At 35.7% G+C, this 18,728-nt stretch overlaps 1 protein-coding gene across 3 annotated transcripts in view; it reads left to right on the top strand.

The window, feature by feature from the left end:
* The window catches only part of GRIA2 (glutamate ionotropic receptor AMPA type subunit 2), a 95,521-nt gene extending 94,308 nt beyond the window's left edge, over positions 1–1,213 (top strand). For all 3 annotated transcript variants that reach the window (XM_018071323.2, XM_018071314.2, XM_018071336.2), the window contains one exon: positions 1–1,213. This exon is cut by the window's left edge and continues 1,642 nt beyond it. The gene's annotated coding sequence lies outside the window, so the exon portion shown is untranslated.
* Positions 1,214–18,728: the final 17,515 nt, after the last annotated feature.

The following is an 18,728-nucleotide window of genomic DNA, read 5'->3' as shown; positions in this document are numbered from 1 at the left end:
ATGCAAATCAAAGCAACATCATGTTTCTCTAGCTTTCCCTGTAGATAAAATTCTGTACATTTGGTTGAAAAGCTTACATTTTTCTGCATTGTGGATACGTTGCCTCATGCAGTATCAGTAAATATCTATTTTACTTTGGACTTAAATAAAATTTGAAATATGACTTGCAGTTTTAGTTGGAATCCATTTCTTAGACTGAAGTATTATGTTTACTGAGCTTTGGAGAAGGCAAAGCATTTATCAGAAACTTGAAATCCCTTCTTGTGGTACAAACTCTGAGCCTGTTTCTGCAAGCAGGTGAACACAGTGTATACTCTCAGTGTGGTCAGCAGAAGAGGTGTATACAGTGTTTTCAATGTCAAACCTACCAATACTTCCCTCTAATTAAACTAAACCATTTCTTGATGCATCTGTAATTCATAGGTGTTCTGTGCATTACTCCTCATCAGGAATGTTGGGGAATGCATTCGGATTTTTAATGTTAATTGCTAGAATGACCAAACTAAAGTAATACTCATATGGTAATGTGAACTTTTTTAAAAAGTAGAAATGCATTACTGTATACAGTGGAAAGCTATTTATTGTACCTCTGGGCTTATTCCTCTAAAAATCATAGCGTAAAAAAAAAATCTTTGTCAAGCCTGAACTGATGTATATAACTGAAATAATGTAAAGTTATATTTTCATGTTTTTATACTTAACAACATGATGGGAATACATAATGTATGAGTATTTCAATTCAGATAATATTGATTCGATAATACACATTTCAGTTAAAAAAGCAGTAATAATAGTTTAATATCCATGTTAACAGTACATCAGTATATTGCTATATAAAGTATGTCTGTGTGCATTTAAGTGAAAAATAGTCAAGAGTGATGAAAGCTGTCCAAGGGTTTTTTATTCATTTTATATGAAAACTGTTATGGAGCAACCAAAATGTTTATGAACTCAAACTTGTGTAAATTTCAAAATGTCCTTTTACTGTAGCTTTTTGTTTACAGTACAGTATCTTATTTTCTGCTTTGTTAAATGAGTAACGGTACAAAGCTGGACACACACTTTCTAAGACATTAACGTTCTCGTTTTTTCATGTATACTTATATGACAGAAAATGCTTCTGATTTTATTTTTCGATCTAACACATGGCTTTTCTGGAGTGTTGTATAAACTTCAATCCTACATAAAAGATCTTCTTAAAAAAGGCAAAAGACCTTTAACGTCTGCTTAGTATTATTGAAATCTGGTTTCTTATTTATTATAAATGTATTTTTCTAAGATTTTACATGGAGCAAACCTGTTTGTCCCCACAGACATGAAATTTCCTTGAAGAGTTTATGAAGTTTCTTCTTTTCTTGAATGAAGTTTCAATGAAGAGCATAAGTATTCTCCCAAGTCATCTTGTAGCTCAAGGATAGATTTACTGTAGTTTTTGTTATCATTAAATGAAGTAATGTAACTTTCTTGCCAACAATATAATTGTATCTCTGGACTGTAACTTTCCTGATCACAGTTACAATGGCGGTGTGACAGGTTGATTAAGCTACTAGGTTAAGTATCTATTCAGTAACACTATCTAAAACTGTCAGTTTCAACCTGTACTTTTTAAAACTTAAACAGATTGTTGATGTCTCCAAAGCAGAGAAAGAACCTGAGAAAGGGCAGATACTTTTTGTATATATTCATAGTATCAGTACTAGATACCTAGTACAACAGAGAGTTTGCTGTAATGACGAACAAATTGAGTCTGAAGAGGTTTGCAGTCTGAAAGGTTCAATGTTTTTATGTAAATGTATTGTACTTTTTAACAGAGTGTGTTTCTGCGGTATCAGCCTCTTCTTTGGCTGATAGAAGCAGACAATATCTTTACATGAAACCTTGCACAACTAATTGTATTTTAAAATACAAGTAGATTATTTCAGCTGTCATTTGGTGCAGTTATATGAATGCAGTGGTCACCAGCAAAATAGAATCAGCAGCAGCTGTTCTGCATGGTATTTCTAGAGGCTACTCAGACTTGTTTGACAGCACCAAAGTTTATTAAATCTTTTCATTTAAGCTGTCGTGGGATCACAAAAATTTGCTGTGAGACATCCATCAGGTCTAAATTATCTTAGGAATTCATATCAAGCACTTAGAAAAAAATTAAGCGAGTGACTTAGCTGTGGACTTCATTTGAAACATTCTCCCTAGTATCAATGTTTCTAGATAATAGAGTATACTGTACACCTGTATGAGACACAATAGAGAATTGTATACATTAATTGCACTGATGTGACAAATTTCATTCAATTTATGCCTACTGTTGGTCTTTCTGAAATTTCTGCTCATACTGGTACTAATACTCTAAACTTCAGGGCTGCTTCAATAGATAAATAGTAAAATTGCCCTAAAATTTTTCTATTTTCTGTGTTGAATGCTATCTTTTCTCTCTCCCAAAAGAAGAAGTTTGATAAGCATGTCTACATCTAATATCCAGGGACACAGGAACTTCACATGGTGACAACTTCATAACAAAGAGTCTTAATTGATTCCTACTTGCATTTAGTAGGTGTCAAGTATTTGTAATCTAAAGTAACTGTAATATTTGTAATGCATCTTTTCTGTCAGAGATTTCCTTAAAGTAGTTAATATCACTTTGATGTTCACACCTTCAGTTAGAGTCATTTAGTGCTTTAATATATTGAATTGAGATTTTGTTAATAAAAGAAAATGTATATGTTTTGGTAAACAATTGGCAAAAAATGGAACATAGTAAGATACAATATAAAAATTCTGAGAATTATGACTCTAATTCCCCTGCAGCTTTCATGTGTCATGAGACCCTCCCCCAGTCCCTAATCTTATTTTTAGGACATGTTACACAATACTTTTTTTCCCTCTTGCCCCACTATATAGAGTTAGTTCTAGAGTTAGTACTTTTTAGCTTGTTAGGCTGGTAGGAACTGTAATTACTCTATATAATAGTTACTATAATTAATTTGACAGTCATTAAAAATGTTTATAATAGCTCATTGCATATGTCTCTGTATTAAAGCAGCAGTGGTGATAAAGATGGGAAAGGTTATCTAAGATAACCCCTTTGTCCAAGAAGTATCATCCACTGCACTTGTTCTTCTATCACTCTCCCACTCTCCTTTGTTCATGTCTTACTGCTGATGAAAGTTTAGCTACCTCTGTAGTCAGCTCAGTACTTTACTTACCTCAGTGGTGAGAAAATTCTTTATACATAAAAGAAAAGTACCTAATTTCATGAAGTTGTCCAGTGAATGACTTTGTACGATTTACACAATATTCTTCCTCCCTTTACACTTATAACTCCCACTCAACAGGAAAGGACCATTACTACATACTGTAGGCATAGAGAAGAAGTTCACATGTAATTTGTCATAATTTTTAACAAATGCTGACTTTTTCAGACTGGCTTATCTGTGTTAAACAAAACATTTACTCCTACTAGTCTTCGAACTGAAAACTGTGATTTAAAATACATATTCAAATTAAAATGGGTTTTATTTATTTGTTTTAAATATCGCAAACCTGATTTTCAAAATGTATCTTACAGAGTAGAAAAGGGCTACTAAATATTAGTGCCTGGACCAGTCCCTTGAAATTGTCTTCAGATAGTTCCTATCTGGGGCTTGGATCTAGGGAAATGTGACTAACAGGGATTCCAATGCATCCCGTGAGCAGTGCAGGACCACACTGCCTCCTTTACATCTTTCCATGCACAGAAGGCAAGCAGGTAGCAAAAGCTGAAATAGGAGCTGGAGAGGCATTTTTATGTCATTTTTCTATGCCTTCTCAATCCTACAAGGTGAAGGTATCTTCAAAAGAGACAACAGAGAGAATTTATCAATGTTTTCTAAGGATAGAAAATATACTTAAATTTTTTTTCTTCTAAAACCCCACTGTTCGAGCAGTTTTGAAATTACAATGTTCAGTTTATGCTAAAAAATTCTTAAAACTGGGAAATAAAATCTCTTTCTAGAGGCTTACTGTTAGTAATCATAGAATCATAGAAGGCTTTGGGTTGGAAGGGCCCTTAAAGGTCATCTAGTTCCAAGCCCCCTGCCACGGGCAGGGACACTTTCCCCTAGGCCATGTTGCTTCTTAAAAAGAGACAGTCCAGAGTACTTCTGGCATATTGATGCTTTACTGAAGCATCAAGAGCATCTTGTTAAAAATGTGCTGGGGGGCTTTTATAAAACAACTGTTAACACAATTTTCAAGTTAAGTTGTTATTGCCTACCCTTCAGCACCATATTCTGTGAGTTTAGAGAAAAATATCATCAGAGAGGTCAAGCTATAGCTCTTTCAATTAATAGTATGCTTTACAAATAACAATATTTTTCAGTGGTTGCTTTCCTTGTGAGTTTCACTATGAAACACAGACCCACGCTGGGTTACCTCATACTCCTAAATAGCAGAATATCCACTGAAATATTTTTTCTGGTTTTGAGGGAGTAGATTTTTTTTATACTGTCACAGTGACTAAAGATACAGTAATACAAACAACATGATTTTTACTTAGGTGTTTACCCTTGTATTTATTACTGTTTTAAATAATTTCACAAAACCGTTAGAGGAATATTTACATTACTTTAGAACTAAGTGGCTTGGCAGCTTATCCAAGTTACCTGTAGGTAGAATTCTTCATTCAGCTTCAACTACTTTGTGTGAATAAATAAGCAGAGATGCTGATACATAAAAAAGAAGATCATGGATGTTCCAGTGTATATGTATGTATACATAACCATGCACAGTGCAATAGTAAAACTAGTGCTGGTTTTGATAAGGCCGTACTCAAAAGTGATGATAACCACAGCAATAATTCATATTAGGGCCAGTAGCAACAGGAAGGTTCATAAGCAAGTGCCTTACCACCTCTCGTTTGAATGAGTATGGAATTTTGCATTTCCGTAGGACAGTATGAATCCCCATGGGAGTCAATCAACAGCGAATCCTATAACTTCAAAATCTGGGGTAAATCCTGTGATCATCTTTGTTCTCACTGATGGGATTAAGTTCTACAGAACTTCTGTGAGACAAATGGGCTCTTCCATGCTACCTTTGGCCTACACAAAAAGGTCAAATGAAAGCTATTGCATGTGTCATTGCCTCTCACTTAGCAGCAAGGATGATGGGTTTATGTATATGCTTAGTTTTTCAAGTTGAAGTCTTTGCTATTTAAAAATCCAAATGGTTGATCTGAGAGGCTTAGGTTTAGTTAAATCTAAAATTATATGAACAAACAAAATATTACTCTTCTCAAGTTATTACTTGATTATCTAAACCAAAACCTCTATAAAAACTTACTGCCTCAAAAACAAAATGCTGGGGCATTGACAGGGCTGGATATTACACTACCTACTTTGAATACTGTGCAATAAAATATACTACTGTGGTGCTGTGGCAGAATTCTGTCCACATTTTATATTTTATTTTTTTTTACTGGCTTAGACAAACTAGTATAAACTATATGAAATAACTCTCATGGTGTAGGCTTGACAGACAATTTTCAGGCAATTTCTATTGATTGCTTTCACCTGTGGTATTACCACATTTTTTAAATCTACGCCTTCTGAATATATAAAAAAGCATGTGATAAACTGTTTTTATAAAGCCATTATCCTCAGTGAGAGCAGGATTTTGCTTGACATGTTTTCTTCATCCTGACAGGTATACTCACCTAAGATACTTGTTTACCCAAGAAATAGTTTTCACTACTTTTCACTGTATGTTTTCCTTATTCTAGCAAACTTCTAGTATATAAATATTTTTTTAGTGTTATAGATCCACAGTTATACTGGGACATGTTCATCAGTTCTGCTTAGTCCACCTTATATGCTGCTTTCTGTAGGACATCTTTGGCATTTTTTGCTTGTAGTTTATTTTTTGATCTTTTATCATTGGGAGAAATTTTAGCACATTGAGGGAAAAAAAGTAACATTGCTTACCCTGCTTGCTGATGTGAGATGTTGCCCAAATCATTCAGAGTGATTCAGCTGATAAGTATGTCCCGTAACTCACACCTCTTAAAGAATCTTTCTCAAACAGCAGGGACAAAGACTGCTCTGAGGAGAATAAAGTAATTAATATGCTTCAGTCAGATCCTGCCTTGCTGGAGTCCAGGGAAGCTGGGATGTCAGGACCAAGTCTGAACCTTCCACCTGTCTATGTGCAGTCACGCAGTGATGTCCCCAGAGAGCACCACGCTTGGCACTCGTGCTAGCAAAACTGAATTGTTAGCAAACAATGCAAAAACTATTTCTCTGCTCTTAACATGATACCGGGGTGGTAAGGAGACAGCTGTCCCCTCTTTCCCCTATCCATACTTTCTGAAAAGCTTTTTTTCCTTCCCTGAACTACAGCCATCCATATTCAGCAAATTCAGGATGTAACTTTAGAAAAATTGCTTTAATATAAAATAATAATGCATTTTTTAACATACAGGAAACTTGGCATTTACCCTCACTCGAGAAAAATAAGCACAGCCATCTTGGCTGGCTGAACAATTTCATGGAGATTTTTCTCATAGAGAAAAGAAGTCACTACTTTATGAATTATGACATCATATGTTGTCATAAAACGTGAGCTTCCCAGTAGACCGAATCATGAGACTGTAGGAATTATTTTTTTGTAAGATGTTAGCTAAGATTACATTATGTGGACAGCCTTTCTTATGCATGTTCTAATATGCTATGTAAATCAAAGGATTATGGGTTTGACAAGTGGGTTTTCTGTGTCAGAATGTCTGTATATTAATATATATATACACACAAATAGTACAATTAAAGGATTTTTCTCTTTTTTAAAGGGTATCCTTAGATCACTTACACAAACCCAAGTTAGGAGCAATACAAACAATTGAAGTCTGAAGCAAAATTGCTCAGTGTGACAATGCACCTGATCTGTGCTATTTTCTTTTTTATTTCTTTTTTGAATATCTGTTTTAAATAAACAACAGTGTCTTGCTCAAAGGAATAGGCAAAAAAAGCATTGGTAAGAGAATGCAAACCAAGTTTCCATGAGACTGTAGGATGGGATTTTGAAGCCATGACTTGACACTACAATACTGCTTAGTACATAAACTAGAAATTTAGTTCTAATTTAAGTTAGAAAATTAGAAGAGGTTCAGTAGCTTTATGTGGTGTAGCTGAATCAGGTACATGTCATAAGTGTAGGCACTGGATATAGCCTCTGTCTTTTAAAACTTAGACCTATCCAGCTTCCATGTATTCACTGTTTCAGACTACTTTGTGAAATTTTTATGGGCAGACTTACTGCTTAGCTAAATCTGGGTCTCATTCTGGCTGCCTACATCAATTCATTTTCTGGGGATAAACATCAAATCTGAGGGTGAACTATTTTCATTCCAAATGGGTAGTCTGTGTTTCTTTTCAGATGGCTTGCTTTATATTTTAAAGGCAGTATTTCAACACTTAACTAATTATTTTTCTTTAGTTTTCTTGCTGGCAATATTGTCAGGGTTTGGGGTTTTTTTAAGCTCTTAACTAAAGCTGGTAAAAAGTGTTTACTGAGGGGAATATGAGTTATCAGTCAAGCCAGTATTTTTTTAAGACACTATTTTATACTGAAAATATAGAAGACTTCATGCTATAGCAGAGAATAAAAATACAAGGAGTTGTTGCAAGAGGATTTAGGTGACATTTTGCTTGGTTTGGTTAATTTTTAAAATAATCATATTTTTGCTTGTTTTCCTTTCACTACAACTTTTGTAAAAAAACAAAGAAAATTACTTTTCTCCATTAACTCCCTCTGCTATTACATGCTCTAATGGCTGATTGGCATCAGTGAAGCCACCTGGATACTTGGAAAATGTTCCCCTGCTCTTGTAGATAAATGGTAGAGCTGCCCGATGTAATAATAGATGTCTTCTGTCTGACTTCATTTCCATGTGGATGTGATTGTTCACTTGTTTTGTAGAGTTTTGGTTTTAGTGCAGATACTGATGCAGAGGTCAGTGGGGGAAAAAATAAATATATCTTAAAAGAGTAGTGCAAAATATGACAGAGCATTCCTGAAGTCCTTGCAGAAAGATGTTGGAAAAAAAAAATCTTTTTTAAAAAACTGACTTGCCTCTGAGCATCCCTTAGTGAGGGGGGAAACTAAGTGGCTTCTGTGTTCTGCAACTGTATTCCCCTGAGTAGAAAATGTTATGGTAAAGAGTGTGTACAGAGGTGTTTTTGCAGAATCAGCTCAAACTAGCTGAATTCTATTTAAAGATGTCATGCACAAAGGAATGAAATGCACAAAGGAATTTTTCTTTAAAAAATAACTAATGATTATTTTTCCTTTCAGTTACATCTTCAAACCTAGCAGTGTCAGGGTTTTTTTTTGGGTTGGTGCCAAATGCACATGAATTAATGCGCCATGTCCTCCTCCTGCAGAATTCCATCACCATTACATACCATTCACAATGTCTAGTATGGACAGATTGTCTACAGTAGATGTCCTCATCAAAGGCATCACCTTACAGAGCTGAGATCATGTTTTAGGTCAGATTCTGAAGAATTAATCATATACCTATCATCAAAGTGCCTGAAGAAAATTGATTTTGATAATAGACTACTTTTCGGCGCAAAGAAGTGTCACCAAATCATGTAGGGTCCTTTCCCTGTCTGTCATTAGAAACAGTATACTGTTACTGCTTTATTTTAATGTGAATTTTCATCCATTATTGTCTTTCTGTCTGAAACATCTTGCATGCTGTTTTTCTCCTCTTAGGAACAAAATGGTGACGCGTAGGACACCACAGATATTTCTGAAACCTTCTGCAGATACTGACATTTTTATTTATAGGTGCTTGGCTGTTTTTCATCTTAATTCCTCTGAGACCTTTATGGCTGATAAAATTTAAATCTTCCAGATTTTGTATGTATGTCTTTTTGTTGGAAACCTGTTTTGTAACCTGGTAGAGTTCCTTCAGTGGCCATTAGCTACTGATTAATGATGCCTTTCAGGTACAACATTTAATTTATATAAAACCTTGAGGCATATACAGTGTTTTTAAAATAATTTATTATTTATGGTACTCTAAAGTGAAGATTTAAGCATGCAAGTTAGGATGCAGAGGATAAGAGATGATAAATGAACAAATGTATAGGAGAAATGAAATGTGAGACATGGCAGGCAGGTTGTGTTGGTGTAAACATATTCTGTGTTGTGTTTAATACTAAGGCTTTAATATTTGATTCTAAATTTTCTTAATGAAAAATGGAGTAAGATATAGAAAAATATACATATATTATGACTTCCATCTGGTGATACTAATTCCAAGTAAATGAATTTTGGCTCTAATTGTGATAACTGAGGAAAAGAAAAACTTTTCCTGTGAGCATCTTATGCTGCTGATTTTCTTAGCATAGCATTGCTGCTTCTTGGAATACTTCCTTCGTTTCTTTTTGGAAGCTCGTCCTTCAGAGACACATGCAGCTGCAAACATAAAATGCTTATTTTGCAAGTGCCTGGAACTTGCTGAATCATTCTGTCTTCGCCAAATAAGTGGTTTTTTGTATATTTCTACTCTAAACTTGAGGAGGTAGTACATTTTTATAGCATTTGAGTTCTGAAATCAAGTTGTGATACCTAGATGCATGAAAATTAATTCTTAAATTAGTTTGTTGCCATGACTTAGCTTAGAAGCTTCTGTGTCGTCTGCGAGATGGATTGCCCATTGTGTTGTTTTACATGTTAGTGATTGTTATAAATGATGGTAGGAACCACAAAATTTAAACTTTCTATGTTAAACTTTCCAGTTCCATTTGTCTGTGTGCTCATGTTCAATCAGCCATGTTCAATCAGATACATTCAATTGTAGTCAGGCCTGTACTTTCCATGCTTATTTGGAGACTTGATTGAATAAATTCTGTAGCATTCACTAAACATGGAGTTAATCTTTCTGTTATTCCTTCAGATTGATTCAGACTTGAGACCTTCTTTAATCATGTTATTCTTTAGAAGAGTTGTTGATAAAAATTATTTACAATGTGCTGCCATTCCCCTTGATGGAAGCCATTTAGCTATTTAATCTAAATGTCACTTTGGGAAAACAAGTTAAAATGACATAAACAAAAAGGTGTCTTACAAACTCCAAAACTCATGTATTGTACTGCTTCATAATCTGTATCACATTCACCTTAAAACTTTTCCTAACACGATCTCTAATAAAATAATAGATCATTGTATTAAGAAGAATATTTTTTATCTATGGGTTACAATTTGTAGAGCTGCAGAAAAGGCCTATTGTTCTTTACTAAAGCACCAGTATTCTCTGTTTTGATGAAAATGTACTTCTGCACAAGTAAGCTGTATGTAATACTGCAGGGATAGATGTCACTTTTTATATAAAAGACTTCAATGAGCACAAGTCCTCTTTGAAGTGGAAAATATCCTGGCACAGAGTTAAAGAGATATCTTGCTTCCAGACACTAGATTTAAATTCAGAATGATCCATGTATGAAATAATAGATTTTTAAACCAGTGCAAGGACTTGTGCTGGGCCATTTCTTTTCCCAAAGTGCAAACACTTGTATGTAGGAGTGAGAACCGGAAATTGTAGCCTTTCCCGTACCCACCTGTCTGTCCATTTCTTCATTTCGCTGTTTTCCGGGGAAAAAAAAAAAACAACTAGAAAAGACAATCACCCTTTTTTTTATTCTGTGGGAAAACAAACAAACAAACAAACATAAAATAAGAAAAAAAAAAACAAAACCAAAAAACACCACCACCACCTCATTTCAGGCATCAGACATGGCCTATAAAAGCAGATTAGGTTGGTGAAAACACCTTGCATAGTTTTTACTATGAACTGTCTTATTTTTAGAACATTTGGTATGCCTACTATCTAAACTGAACAGTGAAAATCTCTTATAAGCCATTTCTCAGGTTTTTACAAGGAAAAAATTAAACTGACAAAGATGTTTAAGATATCCTACTTACAGGACTATCTATGCCACTAATAACTGGCAGCATACCCAGAATAGCTGCAGAGTTTATTTTTCACAGTCACTGTGAAATGAGACAAAAGAAAAAGGCTTTAAATGCATAAAGGTTAAAATATGTCTAGGATGAAAAAGTGCTACCCTGATGAAAAAATAATATCCAGATTAGCATTAAAACACCTTAAACCCATGGAGCATTTCCAGGATCGTTGAATCACCATTAGGTGATGATTGTCAAACAATGATTTCTGTAAGTAATGAAATCTCTGAGAACACTGGCTTGTAGAGAGTGACCTTGTACTGGATGATGATGAGTTGATTCAGCATAAATTTAGTGTAAGAATAAACAAAAATAGCCTTATAGTTAAGGCTGTTTCAAACTGACACGTCAGGGCTGGCTCCATACTCATATACAACCAGCAGTGCCTGGCATGTTCCCAGGCACTAGACTCACCATCTATCCCATTAAGCTGCACACTGTTGCCTGGTGCCAACTAAGTATGCTCCCCAGCAGTTCCCAGGGACAGTTTAGGGATGTCCCAGCAACGATTCCCACTCAGCATTTTCTAAGTTGTCACAACATTTTGGTGTCTAGGAAAGTTTACTGTAAAAAACAGAGGATATTGCATGCTCATTAGCTTGAGTATACAGGAATATTTGGGAGCATTTTGTTGCAGTGTGGATGTCACCTGTGGGAACTAATTAGAGCTGCAGGAGTGAAGTCTTGAATTTGAAGGAGATCACAAGATCTCTTTGGGCAAAGAAATTACACCTGGCAGAGGTTTGTATTAAAAGCCTTTCCTCTAGTCCCCACTGCTGAAATACACTAGGAAAGACATCTGAAATAAGTGAAAAGATTACCAGAAACACATAAAGTATTGGGATTGGTTATCTGAAGAAGTTCTAAGAGAGGTCAGAAAGAGTACAACAGTTTAAGAAAAATCAACCTGCAGTAGATTTTCCAAAAGCTATTAAAGACCAATCTTTCTTTCATGTATAAGTATAGGAATACTGAACATAAAGTTGTGGAATTGTTCATTAATGACAGTTTAGTTGTAACTCATAAAGTTAATGTATATTTTGGTTCTGATTTGACAAGGGAGTCTGGTAAATAAATTGCAGAAGGTTTCCTCCATAAAGCAAAGGAGCTGTGAGGGAAGCAGGAATGTGGATGAAGAAGATGGCATTACCTGAGGAAATTTTACACTGGAAGAGTAAGCCCCAAACTGTATTCTTCAATGATCAGTATTATGATCAATTCTGGTTTTATAGACAAATAATGACCCTGACGCAAGGAGTGGAAAATGACTGGTGAAATTAACTTGATGATTCAAAGTTAAGATAAAAATTAAGCAGTGAAAGAAATGGATGTGCTTGTGGAGTGGAAATAAGTCTGAATAACATAGAAAGAAAGGCACTTAAGGCAAATAGAAGAAAATTTTCAGACAGCAGGAGATCAAAGGGGGACCCATTGTTTTGCTTCCAACACTGTCTGATAGTGAATGCGCTGTGAAGACTGAAGATTGCGCGTACAGTGGGTTTTGCTGGGATGGTTGTATGGCCTCCAGCAGTTTGTGGATCAGGGACTCCCTCAGACATAGATGATATCTTTGCATTTCCTATCCTTTCCTGCAATTTATCTAATCACTTTGAACTCATCTCAACTTTGGCAACCATAATATCCTGTGACAGAAATTGTCATGGCTTAACTCAACATTGTGTAAAGAACCACCTTTTTTTTTGCCTTAAGCCCATTAGCTGTTAATTTCCTTTGTTGCCTTCTCATTCTTATACTATAAAATGTAGTTAGAAGTTGCTCATTAATTCGTGCTCTGAACTGGGAGGCTTGTAATCTGTCATATGGAAGAAACTTAAAAAAACTCCAATCTTCTTTCATGCAATGAAATGGAAGTTGATGTAGTATGTGACTGCTGTTAATAAATAGAAGTGGGAGAAGAGCTTCCTCACAAAAAAGGAGAAAAGCTGCTTATAAAAAAAAAAAAACAAAACAATGCTGGCACCAAAACAGGTTGGGAAAATTGGCAAGGCATAAATTTAGGGTGGATTGTGAACCTTTCTAGTTTCAGAGCAACAGATCTGCTTGGCAGTCAGGTCAGAAGGCTGTACCCTACCCAGAGAGTGCCTTGGCACTGTGGAACAGCCTTTTTCACAGGAAACAACCTCTCAGAGGACCACTGGTTCCTCATTTACAGATGATCAAGCAAGTGTTCAACCATTCAAATACGTGCCTTTAGATCATTCTACTAGCAAAACCATGAAAATGCATTTTTATGTGTGAAAGTTGACTGGAATTCAGCAATCCAGGAGGTCTCTTTCCACTGAACACTCTTATATGGTCTGGCTGCAGAAATGCTCTTTTTTCTCATCCAGATTCATGATAATGTGTTATCTCCTGGATTTAGGTGTCTATGTCAGCCATTTTGCAAAAAGTTAAAAATACACATGGTGCCCTTTTATCCCCTAGCTCAGTGATTGGAAGTGATTTAAATTAAAAAAAAAGCCCACAACAAAAAATAACAAACAAATCCCCCCAAACACTTGCTTTAAATATGGAAAACATTCATTTTATCCCTTTTGTTGTCCAAAAGAGTTTATGAGAAATCCTTTTTTCTGCAGGTGAAATTTTTATCACTAGTGATATACTGTATTTTCAGAAATTAAATATCTCCCAGAAAACCAACTCTTTTTTGCAAGAAACAGCTAAACAGCCACTGAGTAAGATCAGTGAAGGAGGGTAGGTGGCTAACACTGAAGCAAAGCCAGACACACTCCAGCTCCAGTGGCTCTAAGGACAGGACAGAAAACTCTTGTGTAGTCAGCAAAAGAAGAACAGGAATCCAAATCTACCTTTCTCATATGGTCGTCTTGTACAGTCAGGCTTCAGCTTTTCCCACCAGAGAGTTAAGGACTCCATGGGAACTGGAGCAGCCACATTAGGGGCACATATCCTGTTGAATTGGATTATTCTCTCTTTTGCTCTGGGGCTCTGATCCTCTCATTGCCCAACCATGTACACATTTTTTTGTTTCTGATTTCTGTCTACAAGAAGAGAGCTCCCTCTGAGAGAAAACCTTGACATTGTTCAAAAGGTAGCTTGGATCAGTTCATTCCTTACAGACAGCATAGATGCAGCGTGATCAAACTCTGCTCAGTGTATGCATTTAATCTGCTCTGAATGGCAGTGACCTTGAAGAGTTTAAATGTGGATCAGGCCTTGATTTCTAACACAAGCTGCCAAGATGGGATAGGTGTGCACCAAAGTGCCATGGTCATGTAGAAGGCATAATCTAATAAAGGGTTCCCCAGGGGAGAGAAGAACATGATTCAGGTCTCCCACTATCTACAAAAGGCAGTAAAACTATGCTGCTGTTGCTGGTGATGTTAATCTGAGAAGACTCACACTGAGAAGATGTAAATGATTACTGAGATTCAAGCTGGATAATTTAAAGCTCAGGTTAATTCAGATTTACATGATTTTTGCTTTGTCCAAAGACAGATGTTGAGGTTTCCAGTGAAAGATGCTTAGAGAACCCAGAGAGCTCCTAGGAATGGATGATACCTGGGTGCTGAAAAGTGGTGAAGCTTTAAATCTTACTTATAGACACCTTTCACAGATCTAGCTGAGAGATTTGCTTGATAAGGTCTTTAAAATTACCTTGAGTTGATTTGATAAGTTACAAATGAGGTAGGAGTAACCTCTACCTTACTACTGATGTCTGTGAGGATAACCTTGATAGGGTGTCACAGTCTGTTTTTTTTATTCTGACCAAAGTGAATGCACTTGACATGCTGAAGTATAAAAGTTGCAGAATAGGAAAGAAGTCTGAAGGAAGTTATCTTGAATAGAATATCCTGTGCCAAGACACGTGAGCTGGTATTGCAGAAATTTTTAAGGTCTCTGATTATTAGTTTCTGATTTATTTTTTTAATAGGAAAAGGGAAAATGTGTAAAAACCCAAGCTGCTCAACCTTGATTACTGGTATTTTATGCTAAATGTGGTTGTTCCTGCCAAAAATATTAATCTGGCAAAGAGAAGCTTAGATGTCTCATTAGACTATTGCCAAGAAAGACATGATTTTGAAAGCTCTGCAGGGCAGGCCCAGAGGCTCTTGCTGCCAATCTGTTCTGTTATTCACTGCAGAATGAGCAGAATCAGTGCTTCTTTGAAGAAACAATGCTTCAGGCTACTCTGGATGTGCACTGAATAGATTTTAACAATGATTTTTTTTTTATGTAACCACCTGTGGAGCTTTGTTTTACTTTATGGTGCAGACTGTACTAGATTTTAAGCATACCAATAGAATTCAGAATATGGGTTTGTCTCTAAAAGCATATGTAAGAAAAATTGTAAAGTAGTGATTCTAATGCATGGAGTGAAAAATGAAAACCTGAAATCCCAGAGTACTCTACAAGAAGAGTTTGCACTAGTTTTTCTAGAGGAATAAGCCTGCTATTTTAGATTTAATATTCATATCTGTCCTGAGGGCATGTTTAGTGAGAGGCATAAAATTATATCAAACACATAGGCAAAAAGTATGCCCAGTGCATGTGTTTCATTTTGTTGGTGATTCATAATCAAGTTAGAATGTTGTAGAAGTAGACCTGTGAATTATTCAGATTGCTGACATTTAGCAAATTAATACATATTTTAAGTTGCTTCCATAGTGGACCTATGAATCAGTCAAGAGTGAAAGACAGGAGAAAAAGTTCTAACGTAAGACCATTTACTCAGCCAACCAAACAGGAATAAGCTTACCATTCCTAGAGTCAGAAAGAAAAAAACAAAGAAACAAAACAAAACAACAGCAAAAACACACCCAAACAACTACCATCACCACCAAACCTAAAGAAATAAAGTGCTTGCTGAGATAAACAATGTGTTCCATCCACATTTCCTGTAGTAGCTCACGAGACACATTTTTAAAGAAAAATTAGATTTGGCACTGATTTTTAAGTCCAAAACCAGAAAAAAACTGTCCTCTATACTTATACTAAAAAGATATATATCTCTCAATAGATCTCAAGTAAAAAGGAACTTTTGTTTCCTCACTTGCCAGGAAACCATCTTTGGAGATTTCCATATTGAGTCAACTGAGGGTACTGCTTACAGAAACATCCAGTCTTGACCAAAAGAGCCCTTGTAGCAGAAACTTAGCACAGTCCTTTGTAATCTGCTGTAACAGCTTGTTAATTTCTTTTCAAAAATATAATCCTAAAAAATTCAATCTAATCCATACTCGAGCACTCAAGTATCTCTTGGAGAGCCTGAGTTGGTTAGATCGAAGAGTCTGCTGCGGTGAGATATATTCCTTTTATACAGAACAAATGGATCATGACTTAATTGCCTCTTAAACCTCTTCACTTGAGGTGCCTTAATCTTTCATTTAGTCTTTCACTTGACAGAAAAAGGGAGTTTTCAAGGTCCATCTTGTACTTCCATTTAATATTGTATCCAATATACATTACTTTGTCATCATTATTTGCAAAACCGAGTGTTGGATTTTGAGACAGATAAAGACATTTCTCCCTTCTTGTTCAATATTAATAAAAACAACCTCTTTCCTTAGATCTTCTTTGGGAGTTCATGTTCAGGTGGTGAAACTCCAATGAACAAAGTTAATACATGTGGGATGCCTCATATTTCTCCATATTTTTATATGGAGGCAAAGAAAAGCAAAGAAACCTTGCTGTCTTCCATTTCTCCATTGTTTTCAACATCATTTTACTAAAAGTCTGCAGAAGACAGTGAGGTTGCATCAATATGATAATTCCATGTTCTCTATCTGCCATCTGGAGAAGCACTTTTAGTGGGCCTCATACATTTGGGTTCTCTGGAAAAGACAATGAGAATGAGTGCACAAATTGAAGCTGTAATTACTTTGTGTGAATGCTCGTTACACACCATCAGAGTAAACTCAGGGGGGAATATTTTATAGCAGAAGGGTCCTGCAGGAGCTGCACATACTGAGAACATTGCTAATAAGCAGTGGGAAATAGTATGGAAGTTTTGGAGTTTCTGACTATGATGAAGTCTGATTCCTATGCCAGAAAATGAACATTTTTTTATTCACTCTTTTGGACTTAGAATAAGATAGTGGCATGTCTGCTGTCAGAAGCTGTAAGAGGGGATAATTTGGGTGTGGTTCCTATGGCAATGTATTTTTCTGTGCAGCATTGATCTTGTAGTCCTTATGATGACAAACTACTGGAAAGTTAGATGAATCTTACCTGGCCTATCCAATTTCCATTTCCCTCTCTGATAGTTCAGATTTGAGATCCCAGGACTGAGGTGTTGCAATGACTACTGGAAGGAAAAAATAACTCTGAATAGGGAGCATGTCAAAGCAAAAAGTCCTTAAAACACCTTAGTTCATTTGTTTGCAACTGGTGTCGTCTCAGCCCTTAATAAAAGTGCTGTTCTAAATCCTCCTCTGCAACTTTACAGAGAAAACCATACCTTTCAGAGGTGTGAATGCCAGCTGAAAAAGAGGAGTCATGTTTTCCTTGAGAACCTATTCAGGGATGGTAAGACTGATAGCTCTTTGTAGACATACTGTACACGTGACAATCATCAAAGCCAGCAAAATTTGATTCTAACACTGTGTACTCACATTGGGGCAGCCAAAGCTGAGATATTTAGTCAGTTTAAATATCAGCCAGCTAAAGTCTACTAAGCAGCCAACTACACATCTCTTCAGTAGTAGTCTAATTCATGTACTGTAATTAGGCTTGAATACAAAATATTGATTTAATAGTAATTACATTTGTGTGAGCATTAAGATAATGTTTTGGGAAATCTGCCTAGATTCAGCATGAGGTTCCAGATAATGAAATGTTCACTCTATTGCTGTGTAGAAGAGCTTTTAAATAAAACTTAGTCTATACTCTAACTAATATAAATTTATTTGATCCCGTCATTTGACTTTTTTGGCTTAAGACACTCCACTAAAATTGAAATATTTTCCAGTGGTCAATTCTAGCTAAGTAGAGTACACCAGCTATTTTAATGTGTTCTGAGATCATTCAGGGAAAGGATGTGTGAGACTTATAAGAAATTCGTAACTACTCTGTTAGCCTTAAATATTGCACAGTCAACACATGCACTCAGAGAGAGCATGAAATCCTGTGATTCCTGGGTAACAGCTTATTTTCCTGTTTCACTGTTCTTGCAGTATTTTTAGAATTTTGCATCTCAAGAGGTGCATAAATACATGTTTCATGCATTTACATTTATACACACTAAGAAGCAGACTTATTTATTACATCTACAAGTATATGCAAGTAGTAAGTTCTCAACATACGCAAACATTTAGTCTTAACTTGCTTTTAATCTAAATGCCTGCTTGGTAAATTTTATGTCCAAGATCTCTTACTATAAGAAGGGGAACTATTCAGGAAATGGCAGATATCAAGAGCAATGGTTTAGTTAAAGATCATCATGGCAATCAAATAACTCAGAACTGAAATAAAAAATATACAGTTAAATTGGACCTTCAACAGGAATACTAATATTACCAGTCCAAGTGGCCTGCAGGTAATTTATATCTTGAAACAGGTTTCATATCAGGGTAAATATTCTGTATCTTCCAAGGGGAAATAAAATCATATTTGATTTTTAGTTTGAAACACAGTGTCTGAACTTAGCCACTCATTTCAGACCAGGAACAGCTATTTAGCAGATCCCCTGCTCTCTGCTTGTTGAACTGCAGGGGAAGAGAAATTCAGGAGGAGAAACATGA

This window comes from Manacus vitellinus, unplaced genomic scaffold, assembly GCF_001715985.3.
Source record: "Manacus vitellinus isolate BGI_N305 unplaced genomic scaffold, ASM171598v3 scaffold_0_pilon, whole genome shotgun sequence".
Lineage (NCBI taxonomy): Eukaryota > Metazoa > Chordata > Aves > Passeriformes > Pipridae > Manacus > Manacus vitellinus.
Note: the sequence above shows the minus strand (reverse complement) of the source record. Positions and strands in the feature narration are given on the sequence as shown.